Here is a 23,179-nt window from a genome sequence, read left to right as displayed (position 1 = left end):
ACCAAGGGAGGCGTTGGGAGAAGAAGACCTGCGATAAACTCGTTTATCGCAGGTCTCCCAACGCCTGCTCTGACCAGGTGTTAAGGCATTGATAACATGGGGGTTTGGATCATAACGCTGAATCCACCCCCCCATAATATCAAGGCGCACATTAGCGCATGAAAACGTTTGTTTTCATGCGCTAATGTTCCATATCGCCGACAATCGCCGATTTAAGGTGCACAGACATAATATCTACTCCAAAATATCGTTTGGACAGAATATCGAGTCAAAAATATCGTTTGGACAAAATATCGACAGGACAGAATATAGACAGCCAAAATATCGTTTTTAAGGTAAGTGAAGTAACATCGACTGTAAATAATATAGAAAGTGAAAATATGTAAGTATATAATATAGATAGTAAAAAAGTTCGTTTTTATTTTTAGGGTTCAGGGTCAGTTTTGGGTTTTTGGGTAAAGGGGTATTTTTAGGGTTCAGGGTCAGTTTTCAGTTTTTGGGTAAAGGGGTATTTTTAGGGTTTAGGGTCAGTTTTCAGTTTTTGGGTAAAGGGGTATTTTTAGGGTTCAGGGTCAGTTTTCAGTTTTTGGGTAAAGGGGTATTTTTAGGGTTCAGGGTCAGTTTTCAGTTTTTGGGTAAAGGGGTATTTTTAGGGTTTAGGGTCAGTTTTTGGGTAAAGGGGTATTTTTAGGGTTCAGGGTCAGTTTTCAGTTTTTGGGTAAAGGGGTATTTTTAGGGTTCAGGGTCAGTTTTCAGTTTTTGGGTAAAGGGGTATTTTTAGGGTTTAGGGTCAGTTTTCAGTTTTTGGGTAAAGGGGTATTTTTAGGGTTCAGGGTCAGTTTTGGGTTTTTGGGTAAAGGGGTATTTTTAGGGTTCAGGGTCAGTTTTCAGTTTTTGGGTATTATTTTATTATATTTTGTTACTATATATATATGTTTTGATAAATATGAAATAAAAAAATATTTATTTAACTTTCATTAATTATTTAATTATTATAAGTTAATTTAAGTAATTTTAAGTATATTTTAGTAATTAATTATTAATATTAATTTAATTTAACATTGTTTTTAGTAAATTCGATATTTTTTACAACTATATTTTTGTAAACGATATTTTTAACTCGATATTTTTGTACTTACCTGTTTGTAGATAGAAACTCGATATTTTGACTGTCGATATTTTGTCAACGATATTTTTGATGGTCGATATTCTGTCCCTCGATATTATTTCAGTGATCCCCGATTTAATTTCGCCTACGTGTTGCGCATTGATAATTACGCGCTAACACGGTGAGAAAATCCGGTCATAGCCGGCGATATGGAAATGTGCGATGTGCGTGATATCACGCACTTCTATATAATATGCCCCTCAAACCCTCGGATTTCTAAAGGAAAAGCTAGGTATGGAACTGGATCCCCCAGCTGAATTTTCCTCACCACACTCTCTCTATGTAGGAGAACATTCAACGGAAGAGTGCTGGTCTGTATTTAGAGTTTTCTCCAGAAAAGAGAGGATTTTCAGATGCCACCAAACTCTAAATGAGGCCTCTAGTGTCAAAACGTAAGAACTGTTCTACTGATAGAACAGAATATAGAATCAGTTCAGGAAATGTTTGGAACCAAAAGGTAAGAATATTGTCAAATGGTAGGCATAAGAGGGAATCTATAACTGAAGAACATAATCGGAAATAAATATAGAGATAGCAGGAGAGTCATTATGAGACTGGAGTACAGTCTTAAGAAAAGCAAAAGAAAGGTGTATTCAGACTAAGTTTCAAATCTCAAATCGTAAAAGGAAAAATACTCACATTTTTAGCAGCGAATAGAAATATAGGACTTGGAGAATGTGTATGCTCATTGGTATGTGGTTGATGCAATGGAGGAAGTGGAGTAAGCTAGTCAAAGGTCAGGACCCTAGGCCTTAATCTCAGCTACACTCCAGAAAACCTAAAACAGCCAGCAGTTCAGACCATGTCCATATCACCCTGCCTAATCCATTATACGCTGCCAGATAGCAACCGAAGGGAAGCCAGGCCTTCCCGACGGTCTACATTTAATAAAGTAAATATGCTCAACCTGACCTGCACTGTTTACAGCTACTTACCTTTTAGGCCAAAGTAGTCTGTGACCGTAAACAGCAGCAGTGCTGAGTCTGAAAGGCAATTTCATGCTTCTTTTATTTATTTATTATTTTTATTTGTGCAAATGCATTAGAGCTAATATGCTGTTTCTGTGATCCACTCTTTAAAATCTTTGCTAATTTATCCATCTCTTGTTTGTCCAATAAGCCAACCTTCCGAATTGTCCACGTACAGAAATGAACATGTAGTGCTAAGAGAAGTAACATTTTTAATGGGTTATTTTTTATTCCAATTATTGTAGATCTATAGAGATATGTGAAGTATGCAGCAGAGATGAATAGAGCTAGCCTGGTAATTTAGGTGAACTAAAATGTCTAACTATAGCTTGTCTAAATGTAGTACCTATGTTATTTAATTACTGTAGCGACTATGGCTCTTTATATATAAAAGCTAACCTTTCTCGAGCTACATTATGAAAAAAAGTCTTTAGATCTTATGTACAAAATGTACTAAAAGCTTTTGGCACTCAGGATTGAGTGTTTATGCAGAACAATGATTTTCGATGAGTGGTATTTCGTCACCAGTACTTTTATAAATGTTTTGAAATACAGGTGTATGTTTAATAATGGCCCATGCAATGTTTTATTTACACATGAGTTATTTTGAGTATGTATACTCTTTCATTACTGGATAAACAGTGGTCGAAGAGATTAGAAAACAGTGGTGAGCAACTACCCCCTATTCAGCCTGCAGGGTTGTATTGTTTTAAAATTACTATTACAGTGATGGCTGTGAGTCCTAAATAATTGTGCGTTATAGTATGGGAAGTTTATACACAATATATACTTATATATTACCCAGTGGTGATGGTTTTAACAAAGAAAACAAACAAAACCACTGAACTCAACCAGTTAAGTCATCTCAGGTGACTATAACTCCTGTTGTAAACTATAACTCACACCCCATAATGCACACAGTTCTCATCAATGATGTAATTTCTGATGATGCAATGATGTTATCAGTGATGTCATGTAACATGTCATGAGTGGGGTAATATTTGTGGTAACTAGCAGTGCATTGTGAGGGCACAAATTATAGTTAATGGGGTCCCCAAAAACCTAAAGGCCCGAGGGAACTGGGTCTGGGGGGCCATAAGGGCTTAGGGAGGAGGGATTGTGTCATCTCCCCTTAAAAAAAGGAAAGCCCGGGGGATGGGGTCCCTGAGGCCATATTGGCTTGAGGAGGGGGGTTGTGCACCTCCTCCCTTTTATTAAAAATAATAATAAAAAGGTGTTTATGAGGCACGCAAAGGCTCAGAAATAGGGGCTGAGCGCCCCCTCAATTTATTTTTACAAACTGTCCCCTGGAGGATCGGGTCTGCCTGGCTGCACCGTGCATAGAGGGGATTGGACGCAGGGCCTGCAGCCAATCGAATGCCACACACAGCCAAAGGGTGTGCTTGATGAGGGGTTGGTTTTACATATGGTATATAAAATTACTTTAGATTAAAATACCCTAGAAATTCACTGAAAAATGTAAAGGCTAAAGTACCGTTATAGGTACATGATAATTTCCGTGACAACATAACATTTTAAACGAAAAACAAAACTCTATACCACACTGTTCCATGCCACACTAATGAGAGAGCGCAAGTTAAGAAAAACTGTAGAAGTGCACCATATTTACAAGCACGTCATATTAGTCTAGTAAAAATGTTATATGAGTGTCAATTTAAGAGAGTGAAGATACCTAAGAGTGTTTAACTAAATGTAGAATGCATATATCTGTGTGAGAACTAATGTAGAATTGTGTAGAAATAATAAGATGAGGTTGGAATCCTACGTTATGTGGCTGTGGAAAGGGAAAATGTAATTCTGCTAAACGTAGAAATGTGTAGGCCACATGGCAGTTCACAAAGAGTACAAGAAGCTGATGCATTTCCACATAATCTGGATTTTAATGTTATTATGGTTCAAGTATTAATGATCATGGAACTGAAATATATTTTATAGAAGTGTTTTTCATATAATCACTGTGTGTAGTAATTTAGAATACTGTTTAACAAAGAAATTAAGTGTTTTACAGAGTGCATAGGCCCGTCTCATGGAGTTCTGTCAGGCCTGAATAGATAAAGTCATTTCTTTGATCTATATGTGCTCGTTAGAGAAAAGTCGTGCTAGACACTAACTATGAATCCTGTTACATGGTTTACGACTTAAAGATATGGTGGAGGCCGGAATTTGGGGCCTATAGAGAAAGTGTCTGTTTGCAGGTGCAAGGGGGTTTTATCAGGAAAGTGATGAATAGACTTTTGTTCAAGAGAGCCTGGCACAGGCCTGGAGGAGTCTTCAGGAATTTCCTGGGGGTACCGTCTTGCCTGAGAGAAGCCTGGGAAGCAAGGTCAACGCTAACGATGGGCCTAGAAGGAGTACCAGCATGGAAGTTGCTGCCAGAACAGACACCACGTGAGGGGCGTCTCGAAGGGCGTTTCTAATGTAAATGTGATTTTGTATTAGGGACAGCACCCCGGGGTGGAGGCATTGCAGATGATCTGAGGAACCTAAGAGAGCGGATGGGTAGGCAGATAGGGAACTGCGAGACTTCGACTTTGAAATAAAGACTAAGGGAAGTGTGTGATCTTCTTTGGAAGTCACCACTGCTGACACCTTTTTAGGTTAAGATCTTGCTAAGTAGGGATGTCACTTAGTCTAGAATAGGGACAGACTAATCTGATTTTCTTCTTTTCTGTAAATGACTCATAAGCTACAGCTTGTGTTCATCCTCGTAACTTTACTAATTCTAGAATTGGTTTTGGTGATATTCTTTTGCCGATTGAGAGCATTCAGAAAATTCATGTTGTATTGATACCCGTATATCTTTTGAATCTCATTTCGAGGTGTTTGTATCTCCAGTTAAGTTTGGCTTTGTAATAAACTTTTAAAACTTTTAAGCTTCAGTGGTTCTTTAGAGTGAAGACAGTCTTTAACTGATTAACCTAGTAGTGGATTGCCTTTTACTCAATGACAGGTACCAACGGTTCAGTCGACCGGAGTTGGGATCTAGATCTATAACTATAGACTAGAAATCCTGCGTTAACAGTTGGTAGCAGAGTGAGGATGGTTACCTTCTTGAGGAAGGTGATCTAGACTAGGTTAGTTTACCCCAAGGTCCCTAGAGCTCGAGAGGTGGCCTGCCGAAGAAGGCACTGACGGAGAGAGAGAAAAGCAGCAGTTTCGGAAGAGAGTGAGTATAACAAGGGTCATGCGTGGACAGATTGCGGTGTTTTGTGTTGTATTTGTATTGTAATGTCATGTGGAGTTGAATGCCTGTAGTGTGATTGTGAGAAGGTTGTGAGCGCGCGCAACCTGGTAAAATCTTAAGTTCGGGGTAGAGCTTAAGTGGTTCGGGTGTATCGAACATCCAGAGTAATTGTCGACCAGAGTAAGGAGGTCATGAGGTACCATTGACCCCTGCAGGACCGAGATAGAGGGAATGCAAGAGTGCGTGTGTGGGTAACGGACGCAGGTCGTAAGTTACCGTGTGCAAGTAACCTATCAGAGAAGGCGATTGTCTGGACGTACAAGAAAAGACATTTCGTCAGTCAAGGTGACAATTACAGTTAGACTGTGGACGTACAGTCAGAGAAAGGTGATTGCTTGGTCAGAAGTAATCATTTTTTAGAGTATGAATGGGACGCATGCATGACCGGGAGACGAGCGGAGAAAGGAGGGGAACTGCTGCAAAGGGGGACGAGTGACGTCAGCGAGAGCCGCGCTGAGATAGGTCGGTCAGTGTGAAGCTGCGCTGGGACGAGAAACGTCAGCGAGAGCCGCGCTGTGATAGGGCGGTTGGCGTGACGACGGCTAGAGCCGCGCAGTGATAGGGCGGTTGGTGTGACGTCAGCGAAGAGCCACGCTGTGATAGGCCAGTTAGCGAAAACCGCGCTGAGATTGGTGGATTGTCATCAGGAAGTAAACGAACGCGGAGAAAATAGAAATTTGTAGATTTTGAACATGAAGTGTTTTAAATGTTTGAGAGGGATTTTTAAGAGAAAAAGAAGGGAATCTTATTGTGGGGAAGAGGCACCGCCAGAGGGTACACCAGCTTACTATATGGCAGCAAACGTTGGGTTGCATACTATACTGTGGCTCGATACTTGGAGTAAGATTACAGAAGGGAATGAGGAATTGACCTTTCCGGAATATGGAACTTTTAGATTAGAAGTGTTACATCAGCTGAAAGCAGTCATGTCCTCACTGAGACCTGTGCCTAGACCAACACAGTTTGAGGCCCTTAATGCGTGGATTAGGGCGGCGCACGACAGGAATCAGAATAGACGCCAAGAAAGGGTAAGGCGATCAGTAAGGGCAGTGCAATATGCTAAATGGGATGAGGAAGCCAAGAAATGGAGGGGACGGACGATTGAAGTAGACAAGTTGTACCCCTTGAGAGAGATTACAGGTGAAAAGAAACCTATGGAAGAGGATGATGAGAGCGAGTCGGAGGACGGCCTCATAAATAGGTTGTTGATAGATAGACCACCTCCGGACAATATGGAGACAGAAGGTACGGGGCTCCCGAAAGAAGACAGGGTTGGCATAGAAGGGTATAGGCCACTCCCTATAGCGGATTGGGTACCTACCAATGGTGAGGAGATACCTCAACAGGGTCCTGTACAGAGTGTGGTCGGAAGGTTTGTGGTGCAGAAGGTGCCAGAAACAGAGAGGGTTGAGTCTCATGGATTGCCAGATGCTCTTCAAGTACCTGTTACCATAGGTCCTATACGGTCGATCTATAACCCAGAGAAAGCGAGGGAAGAAAAACAGGTACAGATAGACAGAGAAAGAGTTGAGATGGAAGGAAGGAATAACACGACCAATGCCTGGAGGCAATTGCCAGGACCTGTAACTTGGAGCACCCCATTGGATTCAGCAGTGGGTCCCGTAGTAGAACAGGGGGGTCAGAGAGGACCGATGGATCTGAGGGGACCACGGCCGAAATCCTACAAAGAGCTGAGGGCTGACTTGCGAGAATGGGATGCGTCGACAGAAGCACAGAGCAACAGGCCAAGAGCAGAAGCAGAATGGGGAAGTCGAGGCAATGGAACATTGTCTCATTGCGGGGCTAGCGCAAGCAGTCAGGAGTGGGATGGTAAAAGTCAGGAGAGTAGAGGAGTCATACGTCATACGGACAGAGGAAATGAGCAGGAGCAAAGAGGCAGAAGTATGGAGTGTGGGGAAACATCTTGTTTCATTCAAAGTGAAGGAGACCGAAGGACACAAGAATACAGGGATAGGTTTAGGTGCACTCACCATGCACCTAATGATAACATACAGCACTGGAGTCGTGGGAGCATAGGGAACAGTGAAGGATCTTGCCATGGGTCGAGAGATCAGAGACCACCGGCAAATGATGAAGAAAGGGGGAATAACGGAATGTCTTATCATGCATCTAGGGAAACCATGCAGGATGGGACTTGTGGGACTGTGAGAAATGGGAAAGTGTTTCACCATACACCCAGAGAGGATGGAACTGCATGGGACCTGGAGAGATGGGAACATGGGAGGACTCCCCACAACTCGCCTGAGCCTAGACGTAGGACTCAGAGCTGTGATGGGAGAGATGTGCATAGACTCTCTAGAGATGGCGTACTAAAAGCTGTGATAAAAGCCAAAAGACTCGATGTGACCAGTTTAAGATCTGATCTGAACGATATCATAGACGGTACATTGGCTTTAGAAAGGATTGAGATGTATGAGCAGGATGAGCTACTGTTTATAGCAAAGGACATCACTCGAAAAGCCAGAGAAACTCATGCGAAACTGTCTGAATTGGCAGACAAGTATATGGTAGATCTGTCCAGAACCAAGTCATTACAGGGTAACCACAGGTTGCAGTATTCAGATCAGGACTTAGATGAGAGGAGGACAACTGGATTAAAAACACACATAAGGGAACTGATCACATGAATAAGAGCATGGAGGGACCTGGACAAATGGGAAGAGAGGTGGTCCAAGAAGGGAACTGTTAGGCGGAGTACGAATGTGATGTCTCCAGAGGGAAGGCTAATGCAGATGGAGGCATTCCCTTTGCGGGAAATCTCGAATGAGAATTATGTACATGTGCCCTGGAGTAGGGGAGATTTGGCTGCATTTACCAACTCATTTCCGAAATTAAGGGAGAACCCGGTCGAGTGGTACAAGCAGGTAGAGAGGTTTGTGAAGATCTCAAAAGTATTGTGGATTGATTTGAACACCTTGTTTGACATTGTGGTCCCAGGAGACTTGTGGATGACATGCAAGGTTAGTGTCGAGTGGCCAAATGCAGAACCAGAAAGGAATCCTCGTACTAATGGACCATCAGAAATAGTAATGTTAAAATACGATAGGGTAATAACATGGCTGAAGGAAAAGGTGCCACCACAAGACATAGATTGGGTAAAAATAGACCGAACAAGACAGGAACCAAAGGAGACAGTCCATGAGTATTATGAGCGATTGCTGAAAGCATTCAAACAATACAGTGGACTAGATGTAATAGACCCCAAGGATATAGGACAGTTTGTATCAAAGTTTGTTTTGGGGTAGAGACCTGATATTTGTCTGATGATTCAGCAGCATCTAATTTGTTGGCAAAACAAACCCTTGGATGAGATTTTGCGATACGCAAGATATTGTAGTGATGAGATAGAGTCCAAAGCAAAGAAGTTAAAGGAAAAATTGATGGTAGTGCAGATGCAGTCAGCTGGAAAGGGTGGACAGCACCAACAGGGAACAGGGACAATGGGACGAAAACCAAACGGCCAGAATAGAGACAGCGAGGAAAACCTGAGACCTAGAATAGACCTTGCTACGTTGAAGAAAACGACAAAGTGTCATCAGTGTCACCAGGTGGGACATTGGAGACGCGAGTGTCCCTATAACCCTGAAAATGGAGAAATAGAAGTAGAGGAGGAAGTTCAGGAAGTTCCAGTTCAAAGGGTGACGGTGTCAAGAAATAATGTGGCCAAAGGGGGGACTTCGGCTCCACGAGCTCAGTTCCCTCAGCCACCAAAGATTGCCACAGGAGAAAAGGTCTATAGACAAATGCCTTTGTTCACAGGTAAAGAAGAGTGTTACTATGTTGATCCATTGACGGGACGACGTGTAAGTAGAGAGGAGGACTGCACCCTCGGGGCAGTTCTAGAAGTGGATCAAAGAGGACCGTTCGTTGAGGCAGAAGTGGCTGGGTGTCCTACAACATTCTTGGTGGATACTGGAGCTACTCGATCAACTTTGAGATCGGCAGTGGTTCCAGGTCTACCAATGTCAGGGGAAACGATCCAGGTGGTAGGAGTTGCAAATAAGAGAATGAATAGCCCTTTGACGGAACCAGTGTCAGTGAAAATAGGAAACTACTCGGATGAACATCAATTTGTGGTATGTGATTCTAGTCCTGTGTGTCTGTTAGGAAGGGACTTATTGTGCAAACTGAACTGCACCATATACTGCACACCTCAGGGAGTAGAGGTAGAGACGAAAGATGATGACGCTACTTTCAAAGTTGTAAATTCGAGAACATGCATAGAACTGTATCCTACACTGACAGTGGAGGAGCTCCCATGGGATTTACGAGGTGCAGTGTCATCCGAGGTATGGGATTTTACTGGGGAAGAGATAGGACTGATCAAAGGAGTAGAGCCCGTGAAGATTATGGTTAAGCCAAATGCGGAATATCCAAGAACCCCCCAATACAAACTGACCCCGGAGACGATTGCAGGAATAAAACCCGTGATCGACTCTATGATTCAACAGGGAATATTGAAGGAAATCGTGGGAAGTCCATGCAACTCCCCGATTATGGGTTTGCAGAAACCTAGTGGGAAATTTAGAATAGTGCAGGATCTTCGAAAAATTAACAACATCGTTGTTTCATGTTGTCCAGTGGTACCGAATCCATCAGTGATATTGTTTCAGATACCATTCCAAGCTGAGTGGTTCACAGTGATAGATCTTTGTCAGGCTTTCTTTTCAATCCCATTGGATGAAGAGAGCCAGTACCTTTTTGCTTTTAAAATGGAGAATCGCGTTTTAACATGGTGTCGAATTCCACAAGGGTTTACAGATAGCCCATCAATCTTTAATCAGATACTGAAGAAAAACCTTGAAAGTCTGGTACTGCCCCATAACTCGGTTCTGGTTCAGTACATAGACGACCTACTTGTTGCGTCAGAAACAGAAGAGGCTTGTAAGACAGATACCATTGCCTTGCTGAACCATTTAGCTGAAAATGGACACAAGGTATCTCCGAGCAAATTGCAGTACTGTCTGACAGAAGTACAGTACTTGGGACACCGGATAGAAAAAGGAAAGCGCAAAGTGTCACCAGATAGGATAGAGGCGATAATGAAAATGAACGCGCCTACGACACAGAGAGAAGTCAGGATGTTCCTAGGAATGGTTGGTTATTGCCGACAGTGGATAGCTAACTTTTCACTGAAAGCAAAACCCTTACAAAAACTGACGCACAAGGAGGTGAGTGATCCGGTACCATGGGACAATGATTGTTTGATGGCGTTCCTCCAGCTGAGAGAAGACTTGTGTCGTGCTCCGGCTTTGGGAATGCCAGATTATGAGAAACCATTTGCACTTTTCTGCTGTGAGAGGGAGGGTTGTGCTTTATCAGTTTTAGTGCAAATTCATGGAAATGCCCGTAGACCAGTTGCATATTTCTCGGCTACCTTAGATCCAGTAGCCGCAGCGTTGCCCGGATGTCTCAAATCCGTTGCTGCAACAGGTGTCAGCATTGAACAGTGTGAAAATATTGTAATGGGACACCAGTTAGTGGTGTATGTACCGCATTCTGTAGAGTTGTTGATGACCAGGACCAAGACACAGCACATGACCAACAGTAGGCTCACGCGCTACGAGCAAGTGATTCTTGCTGCGGAGAACGTGACCCTTAAGAGGTGCTCTGTTTTGAATCCTGCTACTCTGATGCCACTTCCTAACGATATAGAAGGCGAGGAATGTGAAGATCACGATTGCCTTGATGTGACTGAACTATGCACGAAACCAAGACCAGATATCGTGGATGAACCATTGATCGACCCCAATGAAATTTTCTTTGTAGATGGCTCATGTTTAAGAGACGATACTGGTCGGTTGAGAGCAGCTTATGCTGTTTGCACCATTACTGGAGTTGTGGAAGCCGCTTGCCTGGAAGGAGTACACTCGCTCAGGTAGCAGAAATCATTGCATTGACACGTGCCTGTATAGCAGGAAACAAAATTAGAGTCACCATCTATACGGATAGCCAATATGGTTTCGGTGTAGTTCATGATTTTGGGCAGTTGTGGTCTCAGAGAGGTTACATGACCTCCTCTGGTTCGCCTATTCGGAATGGAGAATTTGTGCGATTATTGTTAGAAGCATTACAAGGTCCAGCTGAAATCGCAATAGTTAAATGTGTAGCCCACACTAAGAATACTGATTTTGTGTCACAAGGTAATAGATATGCAGATGAAGTTGCCCGCTATTGTGCGGAGCAAGGATATTCTTTCACGGAGGTGGAAGTAGGTGGGGTTCAGGAAAAGACCGAATTAAACATGATGCTAGAAACAGTAGATACTTGGGAGGATTTGAAAAACATGCAAGAAAATGCACCTGATTCTGAGAAAAAGGCATGGGAAACAGCAGGGTGTGTAAAAAGTGAAATGGATTTCTGGGTTTCAGCAGATGGAAGAGCAGTGTTACCTGAGGAATTGGTGAGTCCAATGGCACGACAGATACATGGTCCAGTACACCTAGGAAGGGATGCCATGCTGAGGGTATTCAGGCAGACTTGGTATTGCCCTAAGTTTAGGATTGCAGCAGAAGCAGTGTGTAGGAGATGTGTCACATGTCAGCAACTGAACGTAGGGAAAAGAACACCGGTTACAATGAGTCACATTGGGAGGTCTGGGGGGCCTTTCAACAGAATGCAATTAGATTTTATTGAAATGCCAAAAAGCAACCACCTCAGGTATGTTCTGGTGGTTGTATGCATATTTTCCAGATGGGTCGAAGCATACCCTACACGCAGGTGCGACACACTCACAGTAGCAAAGTTGTTGCTTAGAGAGTTGATCCCGCGCTACGGGGTGCCAAACTCCCTGGAATCAGATCGAGGAACTCATTTTAACAGTGAAGTTGTGAAGATGCTTTGCTCTGCATTGAACATTGATCAGAAGTTGCACTGTAGCTATCGACCAGAGGCTTCAGGTATCGTGGAGCAGATCAATGGCACGCTGAAGTCCCGAATAGCCAAAGTATGTTCATCGACTTCCTTAAGCTGGCCTGATGCTCTGCCCTTGGTACTCATGAGTATGCGTAGCACACCAGACAGGAGGACAGGCCTCTATCCGCATGAGATCCTGACGGGGAGGGCAATGAGACTTCCAACTGTCCCAACCACTGCTTTGTTGAACATTACAGATGACCTAATCCTGGATTACTGCAAGGGACTGTCTGACGCCATTCATTCTGTGTCCCTCCAGGTGCAGGCTGCTGAGGTTCCATCTTCCAGAGACCTGTGTCATGATCTGTGCCCAGGAGATTGGGTGCTGTTGAAGAAGCATGTCCGGAAGAACTGCCTAGACGTGCGCTGGAAGGGGCCCTACCAGGTCATCCTTACCACGAATACCGCTGTGACGTGCGGAGGGCTGCCAAACTGGATCCATGCTTCCCATACTCAAAGAGTTCCAGCACCCCTAGAAGAAACAGCTCCTCTCGCAGATGAAGATTAAGCTGTGGACGGTGAGCCACTAGAGAGGATCAGTCAAGCTGTGGGGGTGTCTGAGGAAGTTGGGAGCGCTACAGAACCAGAAGAAGAAGGACAGAACGGCAGTGAAACTGAAGTTGCCACAGAAGGAGAAAGCTGCTGTGAAAACAACTCAGACACAGAACAAGTCCAGAGTGATCAAGAACAGAGTAAATGGACAAGAAATAGGAGGACAAGGCGTGGAGCAGCTACTTGGCCTGAAAGAAAAAAAGAGGTCAAGCATGAAGCCAGCTCGAGAGGAAACTCTTGCTCCTATATCCGAAGACTCGGACCTGGACGAAGGTGTACAAGGGCAGGAACAGGAAGGTCCAAGGAGATCAAGGAGGGTGCGAGTGCCTTGCAGAAGATACTCTACTCCTGAGTGGACCTACCTCGCTACAGATGTCGGAAGCACGCAGAACTGGGAGGGTGAGGCAAGTGACCCTGACCAGAGTTGACCCCATCATAACAGTGGAAATAGAGTTGCTGATACCAGGATTGGAGGTTGAAGGATTGCTGACTCTCAATATTGTCTATCCTCCTCTCCTGAGTGGAATAAGAGACTTGGTCTTAAACACAGTAGAATTTCCGGTTTGTTGTTCAAGGAGCCCAATACTCGAGGAGCTCCTTCTTCGTTTAGAAATATTAGAAGGAGTAATGAGAGTCGTTGGAACACGTATAATTCCAGATTGCTAAAGACTTTGTAAATAAATTAATGAAGAGATAACCTAGCGCCAAGTGAAAGAAGAAAGTAGGGACTTCCATTTAGAGGACGGAGAAGGGCTAGGGTTGTCTGTTGCTATAGAAAACAAAGACTGATCTTGCGGAGAAGATTTCCAGCTTCCAGGTGTGGTTCGACAAGAGACATTGTGCTGTGAAAGAAAACTGGAACTACACGGTTTGAGGACATGGAGGTTGGTAACCCGAACCGCAGGGCCAAATGTATAATAGGCACACTTTTAGTGGGAGTGATTTTTCTTATAGCTTTAGTGGTTACAATATCATATGTAGTGGGACATGAAAATGAAGAGAAAGCAACAACAAAGACAAAAATTATATCGACACAGAAACCTATTATTGCTAGTAAAAAGGTGGACAATGCAGAGAAAGATAAAGCCTTACTAGCAGCTGAGACTCGTAGGTTACATATAGATGAATCGCAAGGGAACTTTAAATCGAATGCATATGCTAAATTGCTATACGAATATGTTGATGCTATGGAGGCCAAAAATTGCTACGTCTGTATGAGACTGCCAGCCTCTGTAGACGAAGGTATCATCTTCCATTGACTTATGGAATCACATGTAGTTTGTTGCTGAGCATATTTTATGAACGAGATGGGTTCGAATACTATTTTTCGAACTTTGACTCAGTGTTACCAGAAGTTCCAAATTACAAACATTTAAATAAATGGGATTATTATAAGAGTGAAGACAGATTACAGAAATTTTTCCTTCCATGGAAAACTTTAGATACTTCACATGCCCGAAGAAATAATTTGACTTGTAAAGTGTCAGAAATTGAGAAAAAGTTTGTAGGGCAGGTGGATGATCGATACAGGAGACAAAAGATTTTAAAATCTTCAGGTCAATGGAAAACGGATTGGACCGAAGAAGAGAGGGCACATCAAAGAAAGGGTAGCAATGGTCCAATAGCTCTAGATCGAGAGAAAAGGGGGAAACTGTGCATACATAGAAGTGAAACTTATTACGAGAATGTGTTTGTGGGAAAAGTAAGTTGTGAACATGCTTTCCAATTAGAGTACTATTCGAAGGATTTCCTGAAGGAAATGCAGGTGATCCCCGATGTATATTTTGTCTGTGGGAGAAATGCATACGTGAAACTACCAGATAATTGGTATGGATCATGTTATTTGGCAATTGTCTTTCCCAAAATATACCATGCTGAGGATTTGAAAATCATAGAGGGAGAAACACCAGTTAGAGGAAGAAGGGATGTAAGCGCTGAGGAGGTAGTTGGGGACGTATTTGGTGCTATGTTTCCTATTTTAGGGATAGCACTAAATGATGTCAAGATTAGAAGATTGGCAACAGTTGTAGAAAGTTGTCCGCCAGTACTGCTAGATCACTAATGCTGGTGGAAGGAGAGATGCAATCGATAAGGGCAATGGTTCTTCAGAACCGACTTGCTCTAGATGTTCTGTTAGCTAAAGAGGGAGGAGTCTGTAAGGCTTTGAAGGTCCAGGAATGTTGCACTTACATTCCAGACAATTCAAAACCGTTAGAGAAGTACATTCGAAACATTACTGAAATACACCATGAAATAGAGGATTTGACAAAGGTAACAGTGTGGGAAAAAGTAGGTCAAGGAATGGGTAAAGTTGGAGGTTGGTTTGCCAACCTAGGAAAGAATATCATTTGGTACATACTGAAACCTATTATCATAATAGTGATTTGTATATTCACTTTGTGGGGATTGGTGCGGTTGTATCAATGGTATAAATCAAACAGGTTGCAAAGAACCATGAGAAGGCAAGAGAGGAGATTGACTGCGATGCAGGATAATCAGTACAGGAGTCTAAAGGCTCTAGAGACGATGAAACAAGGGGGTACTGAAACGACTTCAGTTTGACTCAGTCCATACCTCAGGGATGGTGTTTTGAGGGTGATGACTACTGAAAGTCATCAAAGGGGGGATTGAGAGAGCGCAAGTTAAGAAAAACTGTAGAAGTGCACCATATTTACAAGCACGTCATATTAGTCTAGTAAAAATGTTATATGAGTGTCAATTTAAGAGATTGAAGATACCTAAGAGTGTTTAACTAAATGTAGAATGCATATATCTGTGTGAGAACTAATGTAGAATTGTGTAGAAATAATAAGATGAGGTTGGAATCCTACGTTATGTGGCTGTGGAAAGGGAAAATGTAATTCTGCTAAACGTAGAAATGTGTAGGCCACATGGCAGTTCACAAAGAGTACAAGAAGCTGATGCATTTCCACATAATCTGGATTTTAATGTTATTATGGTTCAAGTATTATTGATCATGGAACTGAAATATATTTTATAGAAGTGTTTTTCATATAATCACTGTGTGTAGTAATTTAGAATACTGTTTAACAAAGAAATTAAGTGTTTTACAGAGTGCATAGGCCCGTCTCATGGAGTTCTGTCAGGCCTGAATAGATAAAGTCATTTCTTTGATCTATATGTGCTCGTTAGAGAAAAGTCGTGCTAGACACTAACTATGAATCCTGTTACATGGTTTACGACTTAAAGATATGGTGGAGGCCGGAATTTGGGGCCTATAGAGAAAGTGTCTGTTTGCAGGTGCGAGGGGGTTTTATCAGGAAAGTGATGAATAGACTTTTGTTCAAGAGAGCCTGGCACAGGCCTGGAGGAGTCTTCAGGAATTTCCTGGGGGTACCGTCTTGCCGGAGAGAAGCCTGGGAAGCAAGGTCAACGCTAACGATGGGCCTAGAAGGAGTACCAGCATGGAAGTTGCCACCAGAACAGACACCACGTGAGGGGCGTCTCGAGGGGCGTTTCTAATGTAAATGTGATTTTGTATTAGGGACAGCACCCCGGGGTGGAGGCAAGGCAGATGATCTGAGGAACCTAAGAGAGCGGATGGGTAGGCAGATAGGGAACTGCGAGACTTCGACTTTGAAATAAAGACTAAGGGAAGTGTGTGATCTTCTTTGGAAGTCACCACTGCTGACACATTTTTAGGTTAAGATCTTGCTAAGTAAGGATGTCACTTAGTCTAGAATAGGGACAGACTAATCTGATTTTCTTCTTTTCTGTAAATGACTCATAAGCTACAGCTTGTGTTCATCCTCGTAACTTTACTAATTCTAGAATTGGTTTTGGTGATATTCTTTTGCCGACTGAGAGCATTCAGAAAATTCATGTTGTATTGATACCCGTATATCTTTTGAATCTCATTTTGAGATGTTTGTATCTCCAGTTAAGTTTGGCTTTGTAATAAACTTTTAAAACTTTTAATCTTCAATGGTTCTTTAGAGTGAAGAAAGTCTTTAACCGATTAACCTAGTAGTGGATTGCCTTTTACTCAATGACAGGTACCAACGGTTCAGTCGACCGGAGTTGGGATCTAGATCTATAACTATAGACTAGAAATCCTGCGTTAACACTATTCAACTCCACACAAATCCATTCATAAAAAACGTTATTCCACCCCTCAACACAATTCCATTACACACAACATATATCCAATTTACAACACATAATTCAACATCATACCATTCAACAGCACACCATGTAATTAAACTCCACTACATAACACTTTACAACACAAAATGACATTCATCATAATTACACTCCATTGTACACATTCCAACTCCACATAATTCCAATACACTCAAAACACATCCTTACTATCCACATAATACAACTGCGCACCATTCCACCAAATTCCACTACACAAATCCACTCTACACCACACAATTCCATGCTACACAAAGCCACAACTAACAATTCCATTCCAACCCATATGTCGACTACAAACCACATACATCCATTCCATTACATAACATATAGGTAACAGACATTTACATTTACAATACCAACGGCTCTAACTCTTTCTTTTATAACACTCAAACACACAGATCTGAAACTTTGCTCCTACCTTTTTCTTTTTCGTCACTAAATATGTAAAGCTATCCACACAGTGCAACTCTATTTGCAATCCACACCACATAATTTGACATCAAACGACATAATACAACTCAACAAAGCAATTACACAACACACCACATACATCTAATCCACACCACACAGGTCCACATTGTGCCACAAAATTCAACAGGACACCACATAATTAAACTCCACCACATACCATTCGACAACACAACATTCCATGCCACATAATTACACATGAATCATTCATAATAGGAGTTGTTCTGCTGACCAAAGCATCGATTAAGTCTAATCACTGCTGCGTTGTGGTCATCATCATTGTCGGAATTGGGGAAGTTCTCAAAAAGTTAGAAAACCTCTTCTCCTGCAAAGTGTAGCATAATGGATCTCTTTACGATGGTCTCTGCATCACATGTCACTCAAAAGTAGCTGTTCAACCTACTGAGGCTTGTTATCTAGCTGGGGGCTGCCTGGACATGGTCCGCTAGCTCACTAAGGGCCAGATGTAGGTAATTCCTATTTACCGACTCCTAAATACTGACTCATACCGAATCGGTATTCAAGAGTCGGTAAATAGGAAGGAGGCAGATGTAGGTAAAAAATTACCGAATCTGTAAGAGTCGGTATTTACCGAATCCGTAAATACCGAATCGGTATTTCACATTGATTCCTATGGGCTTGGAAGCCCACAGGAATCAATGTGAAATACCGAATCGGTATTTACAGATTCGGTAAATACCGAATCCTTCAAGGGTTCAGGGGGTGTCACTTTGACACCCTCTAGCACCCCAAGTACAGGCATGTGTGCCTTGTGGCACACAGACATGCCCTAAGGGCATGTCTGTGTGTCACATGGCACAGGTGTGCATGCACAGATGTGCATGCACACCTGAATTCGGTATTTTACCACCCAATAGGATTGGGTGGTAAAATACCGAATTCTGAAGGCCTGTAGCACTGTGAACAGTGCTACCTACATCTGGGATTTACTGTATCGGTAAAATTACCGATTCGGTATTTTACAGAATCGGTAATTGTACCGATTCGGTAAATTTACCGATTCTGTGTCATTATAGCCCCTACATCTGAATCACCAAATACCGGTCGTTACCGACCGGTATTTGGCGACCTACATCTGGCCCTTAATTCCAACAGTCTGTGGTTGCACCTGCTTGTCTTAATGGTACTGCAGGAAGTCTGCTGGCTGCATTCTTATTGGGGTTAGGTTGGTTCTTCTTTATTTCAGTGCTGCATCTACTTCGCTGGTCACAATGCCTGTACATACAGCTTCTCCTTCTGGCACATCATTTTCTCACTTCTGGGTGCTGGGGATGGCATTGGCCAAACATAAAGTCTAATGATAAGTTAACTGCCGTGCTTCTAAGCATAATGTAGGCCACAGCGATTAATAATCTTTGAAATAGTGCACTATCCTGAATCCTGAATGCATGAAAAACACCACCAGGTGCAGCTTTTGAGGTCGAAAGTGGTTTGTGTCACTTTTTCTGTGTGTGGTGGCAGGATTTAGCTGATGGATGGAGCTGCTGAGGCAAGCAGCTCTTCCTGGCTTCCCGTGACACCGCTCAGCCGTGGGACTTCTCTGGTCCTCTAATGCCATGCTTCAGCACAGAGTGTGAATGCCACCACTCTCACCCATAGCAGACAGCGGGTGTGGGTGGTGTCATGTTTGCAGCCGTGCGAACATGATTCATGGCCTATCACACAGGCAATACAAATGCAATAACAAATGCTCACTCTCAGGTATTATCTCAGCAGTGGCCTTGAGTGACCACTAGCCAATTTATTTATGACCTGTGGGCCAAGCCCAGCCCTCAGGGTTTAAGTGGTAGCAAACTATGGTAGAGGCCAGGTGGCACTCTACATCCCTTCCAACTTTTGTTGGGATAGCCCTAGCCTATCGGCCAGCCAACTTGACAGATATAGTCTCTCAGCTTCTGGCTGGGCACAGAGTTGGCACAAAGATCATACTTCTGACTCCTAGCTCACCTTTCGCTCCCGCTTACCAGAACATGGGTTTTACGGTTCACTTGACTCTGGACTGAGGGTTGGGCGTCAGCTGCAGGGAGATGGAAGTGTCCTTGGCCTTGCTGGGATGCCTGGCCCTTGTGTACAGTCCATGAACGAATGTTCTCGGCTGGTAACCTCACCTTCCTCCGCTCCTCATCAGACTAATGAGTTAGCCACCCTTTTGATACATGACACATTCTGGATATAGGTGGGATGTCCCCTCTAGACAGTGACCATGGTGCCACAAAGTTTCACTACTTGCCATGTTTTAGTCACAAAGGGGGTCTGGAACTTCTATCCTGGATGACGGTGTTTCATGATGACATGATCTCCCACGCTGAGTTGTGGGGTAAAGGCCCCTCAATCTAAGCTCACCCAGATGTTTGTTGCTCCACTTTTTTCCTGTGTCTCTTGGACATCCAAAACCGCCTGTTGCAATTTAGTGCCTTTTGGAAGACTTTCTCTCAGTGGCCTCTGGAATAGCAGGTCTGCTGGCCCACATCGAGTGGTACTGTGCAGGGTCTGCCTATAGGCCCTTAAAACCCGATGCAGGCAACACTCAGCATAATCTCTTTGGTCGACCTCAATCCCAAGGGCCCTCATGAATCGCTCAACTTCCATGTTTACTTGGAACCACTGCAACATTCTGTTGCCTGACTGCCAGGGAGGCCAGAAACTCCTAGAATTTTTCCCCAGATATGGAGATCAATTGGCCATCTTTAACTCATTGGGGAGACTGACCAGACCAAACACCTTTTCCAACTTCGGCTTGACTCTGGAAAATACTGTTCACTGCACCAGATGTACCACAGGGAGTTTTAGCTGATGACACTGTGTACTTGTCTGCACTGAGAAATAATGGCAAAATAATTGCAAACGGCTTCCTGTACAGTGCCAGTTACGACAAAATAAGTATCTCTACCTTTATATGCAAAAGTGCATATAGTACTTTCACAAAAGTGAAACTGAAAAATTATCATGCAGTGAGGGAGGTGATGATTTTGGTATCCTCTCTCACTTAGGGGGAGTACCAAACAGATGCCTTGAAAACAAAAAGCACATCTTATTGAACTATTTGGTGGTGGTCCCATTCTCTTAAGGCCACCCCAAACACAGTTATTGGCAAAACAACATTCCCAACCAAAGGCCCTGCAAAGCATTATGGGATGAGATTAGCAGTGGGCAGTGAATATTATATAGTATCCAATAACAGAATAATTCTACAAAGAGCCGTAGTTCAACTGGTGGTTACTAGATGTCCCTCACGAGTCAAATGCAAATGCTTGATGAAAGGGTTTCAATGTTTTGCATTTGACTCGTGGGGGACATCTAGTAACGACTAGGTGAACTGCAGCTCTTTGTAGAATTATTTTGATATTGGATACTATAATATTCACTGTCCACTGCTAATCTCGTCCCATAATGCTTTGCAGGGCCTTTGGTTGGGATTGTTTTTTTGCCAATAACTGTGCTTGGGGTGGTCCTAAGAGGATGGGACCACCACTGAAGTTCAAGAAAATGTGCTTTTTGTTTATGCTCTTTGTGTTCAAGGCATCTGCTTTGTCTTCCCCCTAGGTTTGGGGGACCTCAAAATCATCAGCTCTCTCATTGCCTAATGTGTTCATTGTAAAAGTTCACTCTTGTGAATTGGTATTATGGCCAGGGTTAAAAATAATGCCGTGTACTGTTATGGGGGTACTCCCACTGGGGGACATCTCCAGAGGGCAACACCGTGACTTCTCCCCTCTTCCACCCTCCCCTGGTGTTACATCCAGGACACTTCACAGGGGGAGAAGAGCCTGAATCTCAACTTTATTAAACCACTGGTACAACCTGCAGCGTTCCTCACGTGAGTCTCTGTCATTCGGGCTCACGCTCCATTAGCTTACCATAGCCACCGCTGCGTGACTCCGCCACAATTACTGCCTCCCATCGCCAGCTCTCTCGGGGATGACCTTCCAGACGCTCCAGGGCTGCCTCCCTTGCGCTTCACACACCTAAGGCACTTTTTCGCTAATTGAGGATTAGTAAAGAATCGCTGCCTCCCCTGATGCGTTATCCTTAGTTTGGCTGGGTAGAGCAGCGCGTAGTCAATCTGTGCTTCCCGTAATTTTTTCTTCACATCCAGGAATTTACGTCTTTCCTTTTGCACCATTGGTGTAAAGTCTAGATAGATTGAAAACGCATTACCATCATAGTTCCTGGTCTGTTTTTGCCGAGCCACTCGAGGACCACATCCCGGTCTCGATAATTTAGTAAACGTGACGTGCTATTATGGGTCGGGGGAGGGGGGGTGCCCGGCGCCGGTCTCGGTCCGAGGGATCTGTGAGCATGTTCGACTATGAATTGTGACGAGAACGCCCCAGCTCCGATTATCGCCTCCAGTACCTTCTCCGCGTACTCCTCCATTTTACCAGTGTTGGTGGATTCTGGAGTACCTATTACCCTTATGTTGTTCCGGCGACTGCGGGCTTCCAAATCCTCATTCTTAGCTGTTATTGTTCTAAGGATTTTGTCCATACGCGCAAGTTGTTCGATGTGCTCTGCCGTGGTGTCATCATTATCCGAGATCCTCCTCTCCGTTTCCTTAATACGCTCCTCGTGAGCATCCAACTTGTGCGCTATGGCATCCATTCTAGAGGATATGCGATCCACCTTATCAACCACTGTTGCGAATCCTTGTCTCATATCTTGCAGAATATTATGCATATCTAAATTCTGTGGCGCTGTACTCTCATTACTTCTGTTCTCCCCTTCTGCCTCTTGGTCATCTTGCTTGGAACGGTGCACTTTCTTTGCCGAGTCAAAAGTAATTTTAGGCTGCCTGGTGTTGGGATTGCAAAGTTATGGCTCTCCAGATCGGTCCGCCCAGGTATCGTAGTCTAACCTCAGGCCCGGCGTCTTCCTTGCGAGGTCTTATGTTGCTTCCAGAGGTGTGCCTGCTGTGATCATGAAGTCAATTGTCAGACACCTTCTCGGCACAACTGTAACTACTTCACATCAGCTCACCCGTGTATCCACACTCCGTCGCTGTGCCCTTGTCCATCAGCTTCTGGGATCCGTCTGCGCAGTACTGTTTTATTTCCCTTTAAAGGACTCAAAGCAAAACAAATAGCCCTTTAGTCAGGTTTCACATAAATGTCCAGGACGTCAATGCTCGGGGGTGGCCAAGCCCAGCCTACTCCAGGCTATGAGGTGCCCCGGTGTTGCGAGCGCCTCCAGACACCGCCAATTGACGTCCGCAATGTGCTTCATGGAAGGGGGCCTGGGCAAAGTAGACCCCTCCTGAAGAGCCCTCTGCCGCTGCGCCGGATGCGATCGGCCGCTTTGGTGGGCAGCGGCAGATCAGTGTCGAGTGGGCGGTCAGCAGCAAGTCCCTCGCAGTAGTGGTAGCAAAAGAGAGACACTCAAACATTCCCCAGTCCACTCACCACCATTAGCAGGCCTCCATGCGCCACCTCAGTTTCATAATGCCCTCGAGCCCAGGGAAAGCCAGCATACAGTTCACAAGGCAAGGAAGCAAAAGGCACCACGACAAAAAGAGGGACAGCACACCTCTTCACATTAGCCTCCCTCTCTTGCCTCAGGACTCAATCCAGGGGCCGACACCCCATAATAGATAGTGGCAGAAGTACGTGCATTCCACAGTGTACAAATGGTATAGATCCC

The 23,179-nt window shown here is 43.8% G+C and overlaps 1 protein-coding gene across 2 annotated transcripts in view; it reads left to right on the top strand.

Annotated features, from left to right (window-relative positions):
• The window catches only part of CRACR2A (calcium release activated channel regulator 2A), a 990,950-nt gene that overhangs the window by 669,150 nt on the left and 298,621 nt on the right, over positions 1-23,179 (top strand). The gene's annotated exons all lie outside the window — the stretch shown is intronic.

Source organism: Lissotriton helveticus, chromosome 1_1 (assembly GCF_964261635.1).
Source record: "Lissotriton helveticus chromosome 1_1, aLisHel1.1, whole genome shotgun sequence".
NCBI lineage: Eukaryota > Metazoa > Chordata > Amphibia > Caudata > Salamandridae > Lissotriton > Lissotriton helveticus.
The sequence above is the reverse complement of the archived record's forward strand: the minus strand, read 5'-3'. Positions and strand labels throughout refer to the sequence as shown.